This window comes from Lissotriton vulgaris, chromosome 1_1 (genome assembly GCF_964263255.1).
Source record: "Lissotriton vulgaris chromosome 1_1, aLisVul1.2, whole genome shotgun sequence".
NCBI classification, from domain to species: domain Eukaryota; kingdom Metazoa; phylum Chordata; class Amphibia; order Caudata; family Salamandridae; genus Lissotriton; species Lissotriton vulgaris.
This window is the reverse complement of record NC_141685.1, coordinates 984,633,562-984,656,746: the sequence shown is the minus strand read 5'-3', so window position 1 is coordinate 984,656,746 and position 23,185 is coordinate 984,633,562. Positions and strand designations below refer to the sequence as shown.

General features: G+C 46.4%; 1 protein-coding gene and 1 pseudogene across 4 annotated transcripts in view; both read left to right on the top strand.

Moving 5' to 3' along the window:
• The window catches only part of LOC147748348 (uncharacterized), a 204,929-nt gene that overhangs the window by 79,659 nt on the left and 102,085 nt on the right, over positions 1-23,185 (top strand). The window lies entirely within an intron of this gene.
• On the top strand, positions 4,310-5,790 carry LOC147748349 (mini-chromosome maintenance complex-binding protein pseudogene; annotated as a pseudogene).

The following is a 23,185-nucleotide window of genomic DNA, read 5'->3' as shown; positions in this document are numbered from 1 at the left end:
CATTACATTCAGGAAACCAACAATAATTGACACCTTTTCTTAATAAACATCTCATATTGACAGTCACCTCAGCAAAGGTTTTTAAAAAACTTAGCATAGAATTCCACCATGCCTAAGAACTTCATAAGTTCTTCCTTATTCTTGGGAGGACTCATTTTCTGAATAACATCAACCATGACTTCTTTTGGTCTAACCCCGTTTGCATCTAACCTATGACCCAAATAATTTATGGAGTCCGCACGAAATGTACACTTTTCCTTTTTCACCGTGAGATTACATTCATTCAGATTGCGTAACACTGCCCTTAATCTACTATTATGCTCGACCATATTGTTAGCAAATACCAAACTGTCATCCTGATAAACACACACACCAGGTAAACCCTTCAACACTCTCTCCATTACTCTCTGAAATATTGATGAGGCCGAGACTAGACCAAATGGCATCCTTTTAAATCTAAAAGTGCCAAAAGGCATAATAAAGGCTGTTAAGTCTCTGCTGTTTTGCTCCAACTCTATCTGTTGATACGCAGATGTTAAATTAATGGTGCTAAATACTTTAACACCACCCAATAACACTAACAGTTCATTAATATTATGTAAAGGATATTTATCAAAAACCGCATTTTTGTTTAGTTGGCGCAAATCGATGCATAGACGAAGATCGCCATTGGGTTTTCTTGCGGCCACCACCCGAGCCAACCATTCCTTTCCCCCAACCTCCTCAATAATTCCACCATCCATCAATTTCTTTAATTTTTTTTTGCATATCATCTTTTACAGACAAAGGAACATTCCTCACTTTGCAACATACGGGAATTGATCCGTTCTTTAGCTTGATTTTATGTTGATACCCTTTCAAGCATCCCAACTCATGTTTGAATACATTAGGAAAGTTTTCAATGAGGGATAACACAAATTCATTTTCCTTACCCTTGATACAGACATGTGTGGAAGTATGTTCATGCTTCAAATCTAGAACCTTCCTGCTATCACTTTCAAGTGTTGAACTAGAACTAGAACTAGATTTCTGAATTACCGAAACATTTTCTCGGATTTGTATAGGAGGATCCGCCTGGGGATCCAGAAACGCACCTAGATCTCCTTGATGTAACCAACTTATTAAACTATCTCCTTTCTTAGATATATAAATCTTCCCTGCAATCATTCTGTCCTTGTACTCAATCACACCCATGAAGTATCCATGAAGCTTAATTGAATCACCTCCATAAGCTAATGGAATAATATCAGGTTTTACAAGTTTGATTTTATTCTTAAGCTTTACGTTATAGAATTCATTAGAAAATATAGTTGTCTTTGCCCCAGAGTCAAAAAGGACTCTCGTTGATTCACCTTCAATGAGTATGTTGTCAAAAGGGCAATTTCTCTTCTTGGACATATCTTGAATCTGGACAACTATCTGCCCACACTCAAAGTCATCCTGAGAAGACTCTGAGTTACTTTCGTACACCTCTACTTTCTTCACCCTGGGAGATATTTTCGTCCTACATGTTTTAGAGAAGTGACCTTTTTTCTTGCATTTGGAGCATATATGATTTAGCGCAGGACATCTACTATCATTAGCTACATGCCCTACCTTATCATATCTAAAACATTTCAATGTGGTGAACTTCTCCTTATTTTTAAATCTTTCATTTTTAACTTCTCTATCCGTTTTATCTTCCACAGCTGGATTAGATTTGTGAAATTTACTTTTAACTGAATGAACCTTTTCCTCTTCTACATCACCATTCTTAAGAACATCAACACACTTCAACGAGTGTTCTATTCTCTTCGCATCTCCAAGAACCTCCTCTAGAGTAGGCTCATCTCGAAGCCACAACTCCTCTCTCACCTTTTCCATGTTGCAGCCTAACATATATTGCTCACGTATGTGATCATCAGTTAGATTGTCATATTTAAAGGATGAAGCTAACTTTCTTAAGTCTGTTATGTATGTTTCAACAGTTTCCCCATCTTTTTGCGTGCGTTTCCCAAAATGATACCTTTCAAGTATCGTGCTTATCTTAGGTAAATAATGTTTATCCAATTTACAAATGCAAATTTCATATTCATTCAACCCATTAGCCTCAGAAAATGGTAATTCTGGTAAATGATCGAACACTTCCTGTTCTTCTGAAACCAAACAATGTAAAAGAAGTGAAGTCTTTCTTTCAGCACTTATTAATGTCCCACAAACTTTGGCATATCTCTCGAAAACACACTTCCATTTCTTCCATCTAATTGGAGGATCACCCGGTGACTCCAAGAAGAAAGGTGCCGCCGTTACATTCTGCATCGTTTAATGATATAGGCTACAATTCAATAAAGCTGAATGCTCAAGTAATGTAAGCGTGCGAATCGTTGATGAAAATGATGTGCTTTTCATAAAATATGCAATTCACAGTCTATCAATAATAAGCGTACAAATCGCTGTTGAGATGTTTTAGTAGAAAAATGATTTGCCACAGAGTGTACTTACTAAGAGACACCAAATCACTATGACCACAAAATGTAATATTAGCCCCACAGTACCTTTATCTTCTGATAAGCATGCAAATCACAGTCACCGTAGATGAAATAAAATATTGATGTGAGTGTGCAAATTGCTGTCGATATCTTTTTAAAAATGATTTGCCACAGAGTGTATCCTGCTGAAATCACAAAATAAATATTAGCACACTGTACCATTATCTTGTGAAAAATATGCAAAACGCTGCCATAGTCAGGACTTAAATTGGGGAAATGGTCCCTGATAAGTAGGAAGGAGTTTATCTTTGACTTTACCAGTGCCGAGTGAATACAAAGTCTTCAAATGTATAAATTTCCAACAAATCAGCAAATCTATGCATCCAGCAAATGGTATTTGATGCAAAGTTAAACGTTTTCCTTGAAAAGTTGGAGTCACAACACGTACAGTATTAAAGCTGAATCATGCCAATAAAAGCCCACAGCAAGCCACTTTCTGACAAAATAAAGGCATTCAGCAAATCACTTTCCAATGCTAAAACTCACAGCAAGTAGTTTTCCTTGAATTCTTCTTATTTCCACAAAAGTACCAAATCTCGAGCAACCATTCTGAGAAATTTGAATGGAAATTATAGCTCAGAGAATAAAGGAAAATCATGCAGCTACTGTTATCATTTAATCAAAGGATTATGGGCTAGATGTAGGTAATTCTATTTTACCACTTCTAAAATACCGAATTTTACCGATTCGTATTTAAGAAGTGGTAAAATAGAAGGGGGCACATGTAGGTATTTCAAAATCGGTAAATACCGAATCTGTAAGATTCGGTATTTACCGATTCGGTAAATACAGAATCGGTATCCCCCATTGATTCCTATGGACCTTGAAGCCCATAGGAATCAATGGTAAATACCGAATCGGTATTTACCGATTCGGTAAATTCCGATTTTTGCAAGGGTGCAGGGGGTGTCACTTTGACACCCTCTGGCACCCCAATTCCGGACTTGTGTGCCATGTGGCACACAGACATGCCCTAAGGGCATGTCTGTGTGTCACATTGCACAGGTGTGCATGCACAGATGTGCATGCACACCTGGATTCGGTATTTTACCACCCAATTGGATTGGGTGGTAAAATACCGAATCTGAAAGGCTTGCGGCACTCAAAGATGTGCTACCTACATGTGCTTTTACAGAATCGGTATTTTTACTGAGTCTGTATTTATCGATTCGGTAATTTTACCGAATCTGTAAATACAGATTCGGTAAAATACCGATTCTGTAAAGCATGCTCCTACATTAGAAAACCCTAATACCGGTCGGAAACGGCCGAAATCGGCCGTTTCCGACCGGTATTAGGGCTCCTACATCGGGCCCTATGAGTTCTAGGATGAGCCCACATTGATATGCTGAAAATCATACATCCCATATAAAGCAATATGTTGCGAAGTTCGAATCCCACTAGACGCAAGTAGCTTAATATCCTTTGAAAATAAGTAACCACAAAGTCAAATGAAAGGTGAACTTTAAAATTCTCACCTTAAATGCAAATATGAAATTGTAATAAAATCATATAGAAGAGAGTTCCTGAGTTGAGATCCTTTGGTGAAGCTGCCGACTACACTAGTGTAGAATTTCCATAAAAATGAGGAAACGTTGTAGACTTCATCAGAAGTTTATTCAGGTACAAAGGATCCCATCTAACACCTGCCAGAGTAAGCTTCAACTGAGCAGCATCCTTCAAATCCCTAATGACATCAGAACATTCCATACTATGCTAGGATGGAACTTAAGCACACATACAATTCTGATAATAGAGAATATCAATAGGAATACCACAACATGTTTGATCCAGAGTTTTATATGGGTATCTATGAGACGCTGGACTCTCTCACACAGGCCAAGGTTCTGCATTTTGGTAAATACAGAGATGTGGCAGATTGTGGGCCTCATCAGGAAGTGGATGTGAACTGTAAACGGACTGTCACGTTGGAGAGACAGACCTTCTACTGTGTTACGGTACTGGGAGAATCACTGTGGGTGAAGGAAATCTATGCATGTTCCAGCCAAGCCAGAGTCTGCCCTTCAACCTCATGTACTCCCATTCGCCAGAAGAGAAGTTACAAAGATGATGAGGACATGGAACTGCATCCTACTAAACAGAAAGACCATCCAACAGGAATCCTTAATGAAAACCATGGATATGGAGAGTCAAAGCGGCTGGAAAAGGAGGCTCCCACACAGCAACAGCCACAAGTCACCCCAAACTGTTCTGCTCCACTCAACCTCAATTTCCCCCTTCCTGGCAAGAAGGGGCCAGCCTGCCTGGTAAAGGTGTATGATAACTGGGATGGCTTAAAGCTGAATGATGTACTGGAGGTGTTTGGCATTCTTTCAGTGGATCCTCTCTTGAGTGGGCTCAGTGAAGATAGAGATAGCACCTCCACCCTTTTGAATCCTGCAGAGTGCATGGATACTGCTGAGGAGCAGCACGTACACAGCCCCCCTGCTTCGCTCGTTCCCTGGATCCACGCCATCTAGGTGCACAGAGTGCAGCACTTCAATACTCTGTTGCCAAACAGAATTCATGATCAGGAGAGTAAACCCTTGTTTTCCAATTTCATGTCTGAGCTCTCTTCAGTGAGAGCAGAACTCCTGGGTTTCTTGACTCATTACCTTCTGGGGGACGGCCTGGCAGTAGAGTACCTCATCCTCAACCTAATATCCACTCTGTACTCATGCAAGGATGTTCTGGCATTAGGGAGGTGTACCTTTGAGCCTGAGCGGCTGTTCCAGAATAGTGCCTTTACAGAGCTTATGTACCAGGTACTGCAGCAGCTCTTCACGTGGCAAAAGGTGGATTATAACTTCATCTTCCACTGGTTGGAATTCCAGAGTAACGTGAATGTGCTGATCACGTCTGAGGGCAAATCTCTTCTGATGTCTGACTGCCAGATACATCTCCAGGCACAGATTATCCCACCCAACATGGAAGAGTACATGTCAGTCTTATGGCTGCTGTGCTGCCGTCCACGCTGAATACATTCCGCATGTGTGTCAGCTTATTGCAGGTGATGGATTACAACATATCGGATGAGGTGACTAAGGCTGTGGAGGATGATTTTGTAGAAATGCGAAAGTACAACCCCCAGTGTATCACAGCTGATGACCTCCACAGAATGCTGGTTGATGCCAGGGTGCTATCCCTGAGTGCTGGCCAGACCACGCTGTCACGAGAGAGGTGGCTCTGGGCCAAGATGATGGAGATGCTACGGAAAGGCTGGCTGGACCAGCAGAGAAGTGTCAATGGGAACGAGCCATGAGGAAGAAGCGGACTTTGTCACATCATTCTCTCCCTAAAGAGACTGTACTGCTGGGGCATCCTAAAGACTTTGGGAAACCGCAAGATTCATATTGCCTGGTTTTCTAGAGCCCTTTATAGTAACATGCCTTTTTTTACAGAGGCTTTCTCAGGAAACCTCTTTGGTTTCGAAAGTTATCTGCATCAAATTTCCAACTTTTCAAAAACTTTGACACGTATGAGGTTGGATCACTGAACTCTAAAAAACCTGATGATTTTATTAAACCTTTTGGTGCCTTTTTGTAATTTTCTCCTGCGAAATGTCCTTATTGGATATTAAAAGTTTAATGCTTCACTCAGTAAATTGCAAAGTGTGAAAGATGGATCACATTGACCAAATGCACCAGGAGGGCTTCTGAGTCGTGTTTCCCTTGAAACTCACAGTTGAAGGCTATTGTTGAGTGCCAGTCCTGTTTTGATTGCTGGCAAATTGAGGTTTCTGTTTTTTGTATAAAATGATTACTCTGGCCAATCACTATGCACCAGAGGGAGATTATCCTTGCAGTAAACATACTGTTTGATGAACAGTTAAGAAGGAACTGGTCTTTAAATGTAAAGCTGCAAATAAGTTTGGTACTTAATATCTGCTGTGTTCCGCATACATTCTCATGAAGAACAAAGCACATGTCGGGAGCTAAAAAAACAGAAGATTGGAAGAAATTAATAGTTATCAAGCTCAGAAAATGAAATATTAGAATAAATGAATAATTATCAAGCTTTGCTTCACTGGATGAACTGCAACTTTGAAAAATATGGACCGCATTGACCAGAAGGCACTTGGAGTGTTACTGACTCTTGTTTCACTTGAAATACACAGCTGAAGCTATTAGTGAGCACTAGTACTATTTTGAGAGCTACCAAATGGAGCTTTCACATTTTCCACCTTGATCCCTATCTACATGGTTTCCGCCAAGGTTACTGCACTGAAAAAGCCACTTTAAAGATAGTTGACAGCATCCATAGAATATTTGGAAAAGAAGTGCAGCTCTGATTGAGCTCCTCAACCTTTCTATGCCTTTGATGCTATTGACAAACAAAGAATCATGGAGACCCACCAGTGCTTCTGAGTAAAAGTCCTCAAATGGTTGAGGATTCCTTCTTCGTTTCTATACTATTTAAATCTCAATGGACCACTGAAACTCCTAATATAGCGCACCAGTGGCAAGATCCACTAACATGCCGCCTACACCGAGATTTACACCTCCCTTCTAAAAGACCCCTTAGTCTAAAAGACCCCTTAGCCAAGGTAGCCACTCACTTCCTCAAACTTAATATGGACAAAGTGTAACTCATCCTCATGCATAACCAGCACCACCTCAAATTCAAAACCAAGTAGCTTAATAAACTTGAAGCCTTTGACTTCAATTCACAACTCTCCAGAGAAGTAAAATCACTGGGCCTTTGGATTGACCATTCACTTTCTGTTTCTTCCATATCACCCACATTCATGAACCAGCCAGGCTACCTCTACTCTGCCTAAAACACCTCAAACCGTTCCTCAAATCAACTAACTTCCATCTGGTAATCCTATCCATAGTTATCACCAGCATTGACTATGGCAACACAACTCTCACTGGCATTTCTAAATACTCTCTTGCACCCATTAAGGTCGTCCTCTACTTCATGACACATTTAATTTCCTGCATCACAAATTTGATCACTTCACTACAATACTAAAAGGCCTACATGGGCTCCCTATTGAGGCATGATTACAATTTAAAATAGCCTGCATTACCTTTAGAACAATACTACCTATGTTCTGTCATAAAAAATATCTGGAGGCATGAAACAACTTAGATGTAGAGACATCCTCAGACTTGAATCTAAAGATCTGCAAAACCAAGTCAGCCAATTCCCAGTTTTGTGCAGGAGCAGCACTCCTAAAACTCACTTCTCACTGAGATGTGCTGCCAAGATGACCTGCTCATGTTCCACAAACAATTAAAATCCTTCCTCTTTAACTTCTACATAAACTGATCATGCACTAAACTTCTCTGTTAAAGATCTCCTGCAATGTTTGGTTATGAACACTAGTCCAAATCTTCTCTTCTCTTCTCTTCTCTTCTCTTCTCTTCTCTTCTCTTCTCTTCTCTTCTCTTCTCTTCTCTTCTCTTCTCTTCTCTTCTCTTCTCTTCTCTTCTCTTCTCTTCTCTTCCCTTCCCTTTTCTTCTCTTCCCTTCTCTTCCCTTCCCTTCCCTTCTCTTCTCTTCTCTTCTCTTCTCTTCTCTTCTCTTCTCTTCTCTTCTCTTCTCTTCTCTTCTCTTCTCTTCTCTTCTCTTCTCTTCTCTTCTCTTCTCTTCTCTTCTCTTCTCTTCTCTTCTCTTCTCTTCTTTTCTCTTCTCTTCTCTTCTCTTCTCTTCTCTTCTCTTCTCTTCTCCTCCCTTCTCTTCTCTTCCCCTTCATCCCCTCTTTGCCCTTCTTCCTTTCTTCTTGTTCCCCCGTCCATCGCCCACCTCCTTTTCTTTGCCCACCCATCATCTACTTGCCTCTCTGTTCCCTCTCCTCCTCTGCCTCTCTATGCTCATGTTCTATCCTCTCCCACCTAGGGGGGGTATTACAATGTCGGGTGGATCACTTCTGCAAGAGACCGCATCGGTCATGGGACTGACCGACACCCGGTCCGCAGTCCTGACAGCCCCATTAGGATGTGCCCGAACACTGTTTGGTCGATTTCCTATATTTTATATGGGAGCATGCATTCTGTCCATAAACCGTCCGGAATGCATGCTCCCATATTAAAATGGGAGGTGCTGTTCATCCCTGCACCCCGTGGCAGGCAACTCAAGATGCCTGCCAAAAGGTGCAGGAATCAACAGGGGGACACCATAGGTGCCCCCTCAGTCTCCAGCCGGAGGCTGTACACCACAGGGGACCCTGCTGGGGTCCCCAAAGATGATTTCCAGCATGGTTTCCATGTTGGACAGACCAGCATGGAAACCTTGTTGGAAACCGTCATTGTAATCTCATGGGCGGAAAGGCCCACCCTTGAGATTACTTGCGGCATTCCGACTGGTAGAGGGGCTCTCTGAGCCCACCGGAAGCAAGCCGGACAACCGGTTGGATTCCTTTTTTTTTTTTAAATCTTTTTATTGCACAAATAAGCAATTCACTCTTACATACAGAAGAATCAGGTGAACGGACAAGAAGCACCAAGTGGAGCATTATCCAGTAATCAGATATTCGCACAGAGGGATTTCGGACTTCTTGCATGACACATTGCAGTTGTACAATTTTGTTTTTGATGAAACCATAATTACAATAATCATATAGGAACAGAAAAAAATAAACAACATACAGAAAACAAATCATATCTGTAAGTTTGCGAGAACGGTAGAGCAGATCAATCAGCACAATAACAGTCTCAATCTTAGTATGGCGTGTCGAGAAATGTAAACAACAATACATCCTGTTACTGGCCAGTTTTCGTTTAACACCATTTGAGTAGGAATAGAGTTCAACAGTGACACAGGTACAGCACAAGGCAGCCCATGGAACCCCCTTGCCAAGAACCAGTACGCCAAACAGCTATAGTTTGCTGCGTAGATCTCGTGTAACTTACACTGAAATAGTGGTGGAGTCAGCCACAAAGCCGCCATGGAGCCCATCCTAGCCCACCCCCTCCGGTACAATGGAATTAATCGATTGGGATTGTGTCTCCTGAGTGAGTTTCGCAACATACTTCCGATATGGCCCCCATATGTCTACTGATCGGAAAGCAACCGGAATCTGTTCTGAATATTCTACACTGTTAACATTGCAGTAGGCCATACTACGGAGCCAAGCGTGGACGGTTGGAGCGCGCTTAGTGCACCAGAGCAGCGCTATCTCCCTTTTTGCCAAAAGAAAGCCAATGGATGTCAGTTTGCGGAGAGAGCGTGGGAAATTTGCAACATAGCTAAGCAATGCAATTTCAGGGGTGGGTAGCAACTCCATGCCCAATATGTCCCCCAAAACACGTGCACCTTTAGCCGGTATTCATGCAAAAGCGGGCACGTCCAGGAAAGATGGGCAAAATCCGCCTGCGGGGCTCTGCACTTAGGGCAGCAGTGTGGCCTGCTAGAGTCAATTCTATGAGCAAGTGCGGGAGTGTGATACATCCTCCTCAGGAACTTAAAGTGTATAAGAGTATGTCTGCTGTTTATGGACACGTCCCTAGTGGTTGCACAGCACGCTGCCCATTGGTCGTCTGTAATCTGGATGCCCAGGTCGCCCTCCCATGCGGCGTGCACCGCTGCGTCTGAGGAAGGAATTGAGACCAGACATAGCTTGTAGAGCTTAGAGACAACGTGCGACCCCGTCTGGTTCTGTACTATAAATGTGTGTGCGGGGGCATCCTCAGGAGGGAGCGGGAATGTGGGGAATTCAGTACCGAGCATGGATCTGAGTCTAGTCAGTGTGAAAGAGTCCATAAATGTTCGGTCAGTGAAGCGGTGATCTTCCGTCAGGGAGAAAACATGAACGTCCGGGAAGAGATCCCCGACTGTATGCAGTTGGTATTTGGATAATGTGCGCTGTACCACTGATTCGCCTGTGATGGGGAGCCAATGAGGGTTAGGCAACGGCAGTGTTGTAGAGTAGAATTTCTCAATGCAAAATAATCGTCGCAGTTTATCCCAAGCCCAGCATTTAGTGGACACTGGCTCTATGTCCTGTGGGTCCCGGGGGAGCCCTCTAGGAAGGATGGAATTAAGGGGCACCGGAAGCGCCATGTCGGCCTCAGGCCTCAGATGAGGAATTCTGGCGTCTGGGTGAAACAAGGGATGCACATACGAACATTGTGCCACTAAATAATAAAGAAAAATGTCTGGTACTCCGAATCCTCCCTGTTCGGAAGGAAGCGTCAATGTGCACCAGGCCACTCGCGGGTTTTTACCACCCCACACCAAGCGCAATAATAAGGAGCGAAGTTGCGAAAAAAAAATCTTGGTGAGAGGGATCGGAATATTGTTGAATAAATACAAAAACCGAGGGAGGACTATCATTTTGATAATGGAAATCCGGCCAGCCATGGACAAGGGGATACGGAGCCAGCGCTCCGTATGGTAGCGCCTTGAGACCCTACGGGTATGTAGCGCGCTTTATAAGTGTCACTGATTGATTGATTCCAAGAAATCTAGGGCATGTCCGTAGTTCAAACGGATAATGGACACCGCGTCAAGGTGGATATGGATTCCCAGATATTTCACGGAGTCTGTGCTCCATTCTAGAGGAAAAGCACAAGTCCACTGCGAGGTGGAGGGGGTAAGCGGAAAAATGACCGATTTATGCCAATTTATTCTGAGGCCGGAATATTCGCCATAGCGGGCTATCTCCAATAACAGTGGCTCCAAATTGGTCTGAGGAGTCCGAACATACAAGACCATGTCGTCTGCGTACAGAGAGATGAGGAGTGGCCCGGTGCGAAACTGAAGCCCTCTATGGAGGTGTTTCTCTTGAAAATGACGCACCAAGGGATCCATCGCAAGGATGAACAGGAGCGGGGATAAGGGTCATCCCTGACGGGTGCCTCAAGAAAGTGTAAAGCTTTCAGAAATGGTGCCATTTAAACGTATCCGGGCGGTGGGCGCCGAGTACAGTAACTCCACTGTCGCCACAAACATTGCTGGCATGCCCATTCGCCTCATGATCGATAAAAAGAAGGGCCACTCCAGGGTGTCGAACGCTTTCTCCGCTTCCAAAAACACTGCTGCAGCCGGGGTGGAGGGGTCAATTCTGTGCAAAACAGAGAACAATGTCCGAAGATTGAGGGAGGTGGATCTATGTGGTACAAATCCGGACTGGGCCGGCGAAATGATGGTTTCCACGAGTAGCGCCAAGCGGATTGCAAGAACTTTGGCCAAAATTTTGTAGTCCAAGTTCAAGAGGGATAAGGGCCTATAAGAGCTACATAAGGAGGGGTCATGACCTGTTTTGGGTAGTAAAACAATTACCGCTTCCCGGAGCGTGGGCGGGAGAATGCCCGACTCCAGTGCCTCCGCATAAACCTCGACTAGCCTAGGTACAAGTTCTTCCTTGTATTCTTTATAAAAATCGGCCGAGAAACCATCAAGGCCCGGCGCCGAGGAGCTCTTCAATGAATCAATGGCCTCAATTATAAAATCCGGCGTTATGGGCATGGCCAGAAATTCCTGCATGTTTTTCTCTAGGTATACCATGGCAATCTCATTCAAATAAGGCCCGGGTCGCGATGCTCCCCTGAAAGCGTGGAAGTGTAAAGAGTTTTGTAGTATGACAGAAAGGTGTTACATATATCGGAAGTGGAGTGATGTCGTGTGCCCTGCGAGTCAACTACGTCAGAAATGTAAGCTGCCTGGTACGGCGGACGGAGCACTTGCACCAGTATCTTGCACGGCCTGTCACCTTCTCCATACTGACGCGCCGTATAGTGCTTGCCCATGAACCACAATTCCCTGTCTGCAGCGTCCCGAAATCCCAAGAGTAACTCAAAGCGTTTGGCTTCTCGTGCAGCCGAGGGATCCTCAAGCATTTCCCTCTCTACCGTAGAGATATCCCCTTCAATGCGGGTCAAGGTGGAGCGAATCTCACGCAGGGCACATACATGTTTGGCAATACAAACCCCGCGGATGGTGGCCTTGAAACCTTCCCATAACGTGGCCCAGGAAGCTACAGAGCCGGTATTAATATCAAAATAGTCGTCGATGGCAGTGCGGATCTCTTCTTTAAAAACCTGATCCAGCAGGGCCTTACCAGGGAAACGCCACTGTCTCTCGTAGCCACCCAACCTAGGGATCACTAAAGTTAACATGATGGGAGAGTGGTCTGACAGCGTGCGTGGAAGAGTGGAAAGGCCATCCACTCTCATGAGTCTCGCAATCACTCACAAACATAAATGGCCACACAAACAAAACGCGTCCCGACCCCCACCCACCACCCAGCCTCCCAGCATCCCCAGAGAGGCAATCCCCGAACAAGCTCCGACCAACAGTGCAAAATACAGAAAATAATAGCCATTCAATGAAACGGTGTTGCTGCAAAAAAAATGATAAAACCCCAGAGAAGATAGACAAGAAGGCATTCGCCATAGGGGGTAGCAACACCACGCCATGAGGGCGTCCCAACAAGCGACTCCTGAAGTGATGGCCATTCAACAAACGCTGGAAAGTCCACATCCAATAAGCAACACAACGAGTAGGGCCCAAAGAGTAGGTAACACCGAACGTTCAGCCCTGGCCGGTTTCAGCAAAAAGGTCAGCACTGGACTGTGTGTTGTTGGGAGGAGGAGATCGTGCCGCGGATCCTGAAGCAGATGGTGAGCCCTGTTTCTTATAACCTAGACAAAAGTCCTGTGCTTCCGCGGGTGAGTCAAAAATGCGGAATCTGCCGTTCACATCGACCTTCAATCTGGCCGGATACAACATACCGTACTTTAAACCTAGATTGCGGAGGGTGGCTTTGACTCCATTATACTTGCGACGTGCCTATTGAACCATTAGCGTGAAATCTGGGAAGAAGGACAAAATGCTGCCCTGCCACCACACTTCACCGTCCTCCCGTGCAGCGCGAAGCGCGGCGTCTCGGTCGCGGAAGTTCATGATCCTGGCGATTATAGGCTGTGGTGGCTGCCCAGGGCGAGGTTTAGGTCCCAGTGACCTGTGCGCTCGTTCGACCACAAAGCCAGCAGTGAAGGTGTCCTTGCCGAATAGTTCAATGAGAAGGTGTTCAACAAAGGTGTCAAAACGGCCCGTGGCTGTCGTCTCCGCTACACCAAGGATACAAATGTTATTGCACCGGCTACGCGCTTCTAAGTCCTCATTTTTTATGGCCACGTCTTTAAGGATTTTCTCGACACGCTCCAGACGTTTCAGAGTTTTAGTGGCACCATCCTCCACATCCGATATCCTGGATTCCGCCAGGTCGAGCCGTCGGTCATGGGCCTGCACCTTAGTGCCCATGTCAGCAAGTTTTTGTTTGAGGCTGTCGAAGCGGGTGTCAAGCGCCTTAAAGCCAGCGCGCATTTCACCCATCATGGCGGCGACCATGGCCGCGGCGTCCCCCATGTCTGCAGAACTGGCAGCCCCGGTAGACGAACCAGGTGGAGGGTCCGTAGTGAGGAGGGGAGTCTTATAAAAGCTTAGCTTCCTCTGATTCGGGTCCCTCTTCCCCATCGCCGAGGCTGTATGGAGGATGCTGTCACCGTGTAATAGTACGTGGCGCTAAACAGCTAGGGGGGAATGTGGCAGGGCAATGCGAGGCGCTAGTCATCCCCACGACCAGGCAGGCCTCAGCGTTCGTCGCAAGACCGGGCAAAATGAGGTGAGTATGAGTATGTCCATCCTCGCATATAAACGTCAATGGCATCAGGTAGCATAGGTGGCCAAGGTCTAGATAACTGTGTGGGCCATCGTCTGTTAATGGAGTGACACTCGCTTTGGGCCGTAGAGTGGGGAGCGACCCTCTCCTGTTGTCCAGAGCAGGAGGGAGGAAGGGAGTCAAAGGTCTCCCCGAGTGGGTCTGAGGCGGGGCCGCCACTGATCACTAGGGAGCGCCCCCTGGCTTCCCAACCGAAATAAACCCCCACCCCCACCACCTCCTAACGAGCGCTCCCGCCCACCGCCCAAGATCCGACGCAGGCCCACAAATCGAGGCCCCGGTCCCAGCACGCCCCCAGGCCAACAGGCCGCGGTCGTGCCTAGGAACCAGGTGCCCCTACCCGGGAGCCCACGAAGGACGGGCAACGCGCGAGAGAGCCCGCAGGCGACGTGCAAAAGGGGAAAGGCCCGGCAGCCGAGCACCACGCAGCACTCACCCAGTGATCCGGCGCAGAGAGAGAAGATGGCGCAGAGGTCCGGAGCCCTCGATTCCCCTCCGCCGTGCACACCACTGAAGGACGCTCCACCGGTCTCCCGAGTCACCCGGATGGTCGGGTGGCATCAGCATGCGGATCTGTAGGGATGTGGGGACCAGGAGCAGCGGATCACATCTCACTCATCGCCGCTGGGAGCCCACATGGAGGAGCTTCACGAAAAGGCGGCCATTCCGAACGCCACCGTGGCCACGTCCACCGGTTGGATTCCTTAATGACTACCTACATCCTAATGAAGTGGTTGGAAAGGAATCCGACCGGCCCATTGCGATGAAGCCGTAAAGGTTCAGCCAGAGGGTCGAAGCAGTTTACGGCTGCATTGTTATCATGCCCATAGTATGGAAAAATCTTATCAGTCACCAAGATTTGGTCTAGACAATTACTAACGTCTGTAGTCCAAATTCACAATGGTAATGTTAGACCTGAAGTCTAAGTTTAGACCTCAAGTTTAACTTTAGACTTGAAGTGTAAGTTTAGACCCAAAGTCCAAGTTTAGACCTAAAGTCTAAACTTAGACTTCAACTTCAGGCCTAAGTTAGACTTCAGGTCTAAACTCCGACTTCAGGTCTAAACATACACTTCCAGTCTAAAGTTAGACTTCAGGTCTAAATTTACACTTCAGGTCTAAGCTTACCTTTATGAATTGGGCCCTCAGTTTCTTCAAAGAAAGATTTGCTGTAGGTTAGTTTATGGGTTCCTTTTTGTGTGGCTTTATCTGTTAATGCATGTGAAAATCGGGTGAAAACAATAGGTACCATGATGAAAGGATTATGGCCAGTGTATGGGGCCTGATTCACAAAGGTACTGTCTACGTTTAGACCTAAAGTCTAATTTAGACCAAAAGTCTCACTTCAGTAGTAGTAAAGTTAGACTTTTGGTCCACGTTTAGACCAAAAGTCTAACTTAGACTAAAAGTCTAACTTTAGTAGTAGTAAAGTTAGACTTTTGGTCCAAGTTTAAACCAAAGTCTAACTTAGACCAAACGTCTAACTTTAGTAGTAGTAAAGTTAGACTTTTGGTCTAAGTTAGATTTTTGGTCTAAACTCAGACCAAAAGTCTAACTTTGGTAGCAGTAAAGTTAGACTTTAGTTCTAAACTTAGACTTTTGATCTAATCCGGCCCCTTGTCTTTAACAAAATAAAGCATATTCACTATGGTTATCTTACAATTAGGACCAGTGTCAACGGTGTTAAACATACGATTAGCTAATATCACTTGTTGTTATGTACCATAGTGAGGTAAATGTGAGCGCAATGATCAGGATCAATTCACAGCATACCCATATGACGTTAGTCGATGAGTAATAGATGGATCCATTGGCGGAGCAAGCCATATGGGGGTGTGAAAGTTGCCATAAACTATAGTCATTACCAAACGGTTTTAAACATAATGATGGAGCAGGATCAAAGTTCATCATAGTGAGTTTGTCAGAAACGTACTGGATTTATGACTGCAGGTCTACATTTTCTTTTGAATGTACTAAGAGATTAAATGACTCCCACTCAATGGGATAAAATGCCTGTTGCATCAGGGTAATTGATTTTTGTTTTTCAATAACAAACTCCTGCTTTGGAAGCTTGTCATTGAAAAACAAAAAACTTGATCTTGTGGTTGCATCAAACATGGTACCCATTCAGCAAAGCTTCAGTGCCTTCAGTGCAACCACCACACCAGTGACTACACTGAAGGTTAACGTGGGACTCTCTGTTTGACTGACCGTTGCCGTGGTCTTTCTCTTTGTACCTGGACCCTTCCCTGCTGAAGCAGCTCCTCGCCGGACCCGCTCCGCGGGTCCCGCTTCGCCGCGTGGTGCGAGGCGCTGTGAGTCAAAGGGGCGCTGTGCCACAGGAGGTGCATTTCGGACTGGGCAAGTAAGAACAGGCAGGCACAGGGCTGCGAGCGGACCGGCAGGGACTCCAACTACCAGGAGCCCCTGCGGGCGTTCAACCCTCAACACCTGGGTCGCTCTCCCTGATCGCCACGCCCCCTGCCCCAGCAGCGGTGAAAGCAGCGTTCGCCTGGATCGTCGTGGGACTCTCTGTTTGACTGACCGTTGCCGTGGTCTTTCTCTTTGTACCTGGACCCTTCCCTGCTGAAGCAGCTCCTCGCCGGACCCGCTCCGCGGGTCCCGCTTCGCCGCGTGGTGCGAGGCGCTGTGAGTCAAAGGGGCGCTGTGCCACAGGAGGTGCATTTCGGACTGGGCAAGTAAGAACAGGCAGGCACAGGGCTGCGAGCGGACCGGCAGGGACTCCAACTACCAGGAGCCCCTGCGGGCGGTCAACCCTCAACACCTGGGTCGCTCTCCCTGATCGCCACGCCCCCTGCCCCAGCAGCGGTGAAAGCAGCGTTCGCCTGGATCGTCGTGGGACTCTCTGTTTGACTGACCGTTGCCGTGGTCTTTCTCTTTGTACCTGGACCCTTCCCTGCTGAAGCAGCTCCTCGCCGGACCCGCTCCGCGGGTCCCGCTTCGCCGCGTGGTGCGAGGCGCTGTGAGTCAAAGGGGCGCTGTGCCACAGGAGGTGCATTTCGGACTGGGCAAGTAAGAACAGGCAGGCACAGGGCTGCGAGCGGACCGGCAGGGACTCCAACTACCAGGAGCCCCTGCGGGCGGTCAACCCTCAACACATGGGTCGCTCTCCCTGATCGCCACGCCCCCTGCCCCAGCAGCGGTGAAAGCAGCGTTCGCCTGGATCGTTGTGGGACTCTCTGTTTGACTGACCGTTGCCGTGGTCTTTCTCTTTGTACCTGGACCCTTCCCTGCTGAAGCAGCTCCTCGCCGGACCCGCTCCGCGGGTCCCGCTTCGCCGCGTGGTGCGAGGCGCTGTGAGTCAAAGGGGCGCTGTGCCACAGGAGGTGCATTTCGGACTGGGCAAGTAAGAACAGGCAGGCACAGGGCTGCGAGCGGACCGGCAGGGACTCCAACTACCAGGAGCCCCTGCGGGCGGTCAACCCTCAACACCTGGGTCGCTCTCCCTGATCGCCACGCCCCCTGCCCCACCCTTTCCCCTTATCAGCGTACTACGATCCCGCTGCGCGGGAGCGCGCGGGAGGGCGCCGGGAGAAGCCCGGGACAAGGGCGGGACCGTCTGTGGCCGTCCGGGGCTGAAGGAGGCCGGGCTGGGCCATCCCCCTTGCCAGCACAATTCATCATCTATTTCAGTAAGTGACATAGACACTCCTGCATCATCTTGTAATCATTATGGCAATGCCTACAAATACAAGCCCTGCAAATAGCCACTTGATGTCTCTTCCAACGGAGTCTGGTCCACTGGCTATCGGTCCCTTAGACAAATTCTTTTTTAATCGCTCATTGACAATAGATAAAGAGTTAACTTTGGCTGAGAAGCGTGCAGAGCGTAGGTTATCTATCGAAATACTTAAGAACTCCACGGACAAGTTTCCAAATTCTGCATACCCCACTTTGGTAACCCCCTTATCATCAGTGAACCTCCCGGTTACATACGAACACTCTGAGGTTCAGGCCGATAAAACAAACAAGAGTGTCTTGGCTGATTCAAATAATCCATGTGGTAGCAAATCTCAATCAACATCGCACCCTGATTTAGGTCTTCAGGTTACATTGGCCAATCCCAAAATCGGGTTCAAAAGGAAACGACCAGCGTCCGCAAAAAAATGCAAAAAGGTGGTCAGACCTCCACAAAAACTCAGGAAGCTACATAAACTTGTGAACACTGGGAAGGTAGTTAATGAACAAGTTCAAAGTACAGGAAGTGCAATATCAACTATTTTTGTATCCCAGGATAGTCAAGACATAGCGGACAATTCTTGTACTGTTCCCAATGTAACAAGTAAAGAAAATGCTGTATTATTTGCAAATGTGCTCCCTGAATTGGAAAAAATGTTTAGACTACTACTTACCCCTATTGAGGATAGAATTGCTAAGCTCGCAGATAGGTTAAACCACTTCGAGCAGACAACATTAGACAAATTCTATTCTACAAAATCCCTGATAAAAGCAAATAGGGCGGAAGCAAACACAAACCCCCAGGTCGTAAATAACCCTCATGTACAGGACAAGGGTAGAAATCCCCGAAATGGCTCTCCTTTACCCCCCAAACAAAACAAACCTCCAGCTAAAGCCACTGTAAAAACTTCAGATAGGGCCGAGAAAGTGACTGCTGGTTCTGAACCATCGCAGTCGACTTCAATACATCCTACACAGCCCATAATACCTCAGACACAAAATCCACCGGCCGCTGCGAATGTTGAGGCTATATTGTGTCAACAAGTGGGCACAGTACCAACATCTGTAAACGTAACCAATAACACACGCATAGCTCCTAACATCCCGGGGGGAGGAAACAGGGCTAATGTATGCCAGCCGGCAGGTAAATCTTTAGCTTCGTCCCAAGCAAATAATAAACTACAGGTGCAGAAGCCTGCCCTCCAACTCGTTCCCCAAGTTCCCAAACCTACCCCACCGTCCTTGCCAAAGCCACCCCAAAGAAAACCCCCAATTAATCTTACTCCAGACTCCTTCCCCTATGTGGCAGTTCTTATCAATGTACCACCCTTACCCCCAGGACAGAGAGAAAATTTCCAGATGCTTAAAAACAAGACCATGCACTGGTTAAAGGAAAACCGTCCTCTGCCGGGTGATGTTGACGGGCTAATAATAGGGGCAAGGAGAATTGACTGGATGGGTTACACACCAAAAACCCTGGGGGGGGATTGTATTGTGGTTAATTTCCAAGACCCTAGGGTGGTGGGATGGATAACAAGGCAGGGATGGGGAACAAATAAGGGTGGTATTGGTATTGTGGACCTTACCTTTTTTTACCCCCGACCCTCAAGTGTAACCACAAGTTTACTCAACGAGCCCCTAATCCCCCCTACTGTATCATGGCCAGTTAATCCTTTACCACCTCCACCTGCTGGTTATAATCATACCTTACATACATACTACAATCCCTATGTAGGTTGGCAGGATTCGGGCTGGGGGTATTGACATACTGGTATTGATAGCTTAGGTGGGATTTTAAAAGAAGTAGAAGGGTTACGTGATGCTTGTGATAATACCATTGCCACAAATCTATTGGTGAACAATACTGAGGCGGGGTGTGTGGCTGAAGAAGGTGGCCTAAGACAGGGAATACTAAACACAAATGTCTTATACCCAGTAATAGATGATCTAACTGTGAACCCAACAGATGACTTAGAAAGGCTGACTAGTCCTATGGAAAGTCCAATGTCAACCCAAGTATTTTCACTTGTCAAAGCTAGGGACGGGAAAAATGTAGACATTGGTAAACTTTTATCTTGGAATGTCACCGGGTTGGCTAGCAAGTTGGATTCCCAATCCTGGGTGGATTTTATAAGTGGTTTTGACATATGTTGTTTTCAAGAGACCTGGGCTTGTGATCCACTCTTTTGCCTAGGTTACTTGAATTATTGTATACCAGCCTTAAAAGGGGGAAGAGGGCGGCCTAAGGGAGGTCTAACTGTTTGGGTTAGGCAGGATCTGCACATCAACATAAAAATCCTGGACGCAGGAAACATTGACCTGCTAGCATTAAGAATCTCCGTCGCTAAGGGCCAACCAATAGATTTATATAATGTTTATGTGAGAGGAGACAAAGTAACAAATCAATCCACTATTGAGTTGTTGTCTGATGCCATGGAGGCCAATTCCCAGGAAAATGTAAAGATAATTGTTGGGGATCTAAACAGGACTTTTGAACCCTTGGACTGTACAAATGACCTTATGGTGAGTAAAGAGGACAATCTCTGGGGAGTACCACCTCTAAACCTAAAACCTGTGAAGCGATGGACAAAAGAGATTTTATTGCTAAATGGAATCTGTTTGGAACATGGTCTAAGAGCTCTTAACGGCAGGACACTTGGTGACAAGGAGGGCTGCTACACTTTTGACAATGGTATTAATAGGAGCCGAATTGATTATATATTGTGTAGTCTTCAGCTGTGGAATGGGGTTGTTGACATGGCTGTTAGGCCCCGGGTTGAAAGTGACCACAACCCCCTATGTGTGTCCCATAGGTGGTGGAATACCGGTTCAGGAAACCCTATTGAGACACACGATGAAACCCCTCTTTTAAGTAATGACGAGCGAAGGCTAAAATGGCCCAAGGTACTAGCAAATGAGGCCACTATGGCATATATTAATAATGAGGTTGATCGTGCAATTTCCGCGATTGAAGCAGCAGTCCCTGTGGTCCCAGGGGACAACGGCATCACTGAAATCCACAATAAGTTATTCTCCCTTTTAAGACCATGTTTTTTCATCAAGAAAAGAAAAGGGAAGAAAACTAAGGAAGTGGGTAGGTGGTTTGATAACCACTGTAGAACAGCTCGACTAGACCTGGGGCATGCTATAAGGAACAGGGACTATGCTGCAGTGATAAAGAATAGGAAACTGTACAAATTAGCCATCTATCGTGCCAAAAAGAAATGGGACGAAGACCATTGGGCCCAATTAAAAGAAGCCTCTGATAACAAAGACTCAATGTTATTCTGGAAAATTATCAAGTGGGGTAGTGGTGCGGGCCCAGCAAAACCTGACAACAATGTACCAGTGGAAGCCTGGGTCGATTACTTCGGACCACAGTACGCGGAAAGTAACAAACCCGTGGCAGTCGATAATGTAATACCGGTTTATGCAACCGAAGATTTATTCTCCCTTAGAGAAGCGGAAATTGCCATCTGCTCCGCGAAATGTGGGAGGGCGCCAGGTCCAGATGGTATCCCCCCTGATATTTTCAAACACGATGTGACTAGATGGGCGAGATACACCCTCCTTGTAGCAAACGCCCTAGCAAAGGGGGCAGTGGTCCCAGACATTTGGAAGGGTGCAACCATTATCCCCATCCACAAGAAGGGCGATCGCTCATTGCCTGCTAATTATAGGCCCATAAGTTTAATAGCCACTATTCAGAAAATTGTTGGGAGAATGGTAACCAACCAGCTAATGGACTGGGTAGAAGATAATAGCGCCCTCTCCCCATACCAAGCGGGATTTAGGCGAGCGACTAGTACCATTGACCAGGTCTTCCGCTTCACTATATTGCGGTGGAAGACCATCGAACTGGGAAGGGGCTGCCTGTACGTCGCGTTTGTCGACCTGCGGGCGGCGTTTGATCTAGTTCCCCGGTACAAGCTATGGTCGGTTCTCCAAAAGCTGGGGATTCCTGCAGATCTGCTAACATTAATCATGCGACTGCATGAATCCAATTCCGCTAGAGTCCAGTGGGGTGGAAGTAGGGAGACAACATTGGATTTCCCTGTGGAAAGGGGTGTTCGGCAAGGCTGTTCCATGGCCCCTCTACTTTTCTCGTTATTCATTAACGGGATAGTCGAGAGAATGTTGAAGGCTAGTGTAGATGCCCCATCGTTAGCGGACACCAGGGTTCCGATCCTGATGTTCGCTGATGACACACTTATTCTGTCTAAGACCCCCATGGGGCTGCAACGTGCATTAAGCATTTTTGACGCTTTTTGCATGGAGCACGGCCTAGAGGTAAACGTAGGAAAAACTAAACGAATGGCCTTCTCTGCAGGACGCAGGAGTCATCCCAAGATAACCCTAAATAACAGCATGCTTGATATAGTTAATGAATTCACGTATTTGGGAGTGCAGATCGCGGGGGGGACTGGCTGGACGCACCATGTGAACAAAGTAGTCCTAAAGCACCAGCAGCTTTCAGGTGTTCTAAGGGGGGAACACCGTAAATCAAAAACAAAACCTATAAAACCCGCAATGGCAGTGTATGATGCGAAGGTTTTGGGTGCCACTCTATATGGCGCGGAACTATGGGCTTGGGATAGTCTGGTGGCTCTTCAGACTTCCGAGAACAAGTTCATGCAAGGGATCACAGGACTTCCACAGAGCACCCCCCTAATCCCACTGTTCTTGGAGCTAGGCAGACGTACGATTGTTGACAGAGCTCGATTGCGCCCAGTTCTTTACTGGAGACGTCTCTGGACGACTCCAGAAATAAGACAATACGCAGAGGGCCTTCTGTGGATAATCAAGGAAGATATCTTCCATAAGATAAAATGGTTAAAACACCTGAAGACCATGTTGGTAAATCTAGGGTTTTCGAATCTTTGGAACAACCCCGAGGGAGAAATCTTCCCAAGTAAAGAAGCCCTCAAAGAGCAATATTGGGATTGGGTGGGAGGTAAGATGCTGAATGACACCAGGGCAGACTCTATGTCAGGTCGTTTCCTGGAGACTAAAGTTTTGCCTGTCCTAGAAAATTACTGGGATAACATCACGGTACCTATGGACAGGAAACTTGTCTTTCAGTTAAGGTCAGGATCTATCCCCCTTAAGAAATTGACATCTGGCTGGCACAGACCCACTAACAACTTATGTCCTGCTTGCGAAAATGCCGAGGAGAGTATAGGCCATTTTCTCTTCGCATGTCAAGCCTATGTAAATCCGAGGAAAAAATGGCTCTCGCCGGTATGCAAAAACCTGGGGACACGAGACAGTGGCCTTAAGAATCCTATGCACAACAACCCAGGATTCGATAGTCATAGGGGTAGCCAA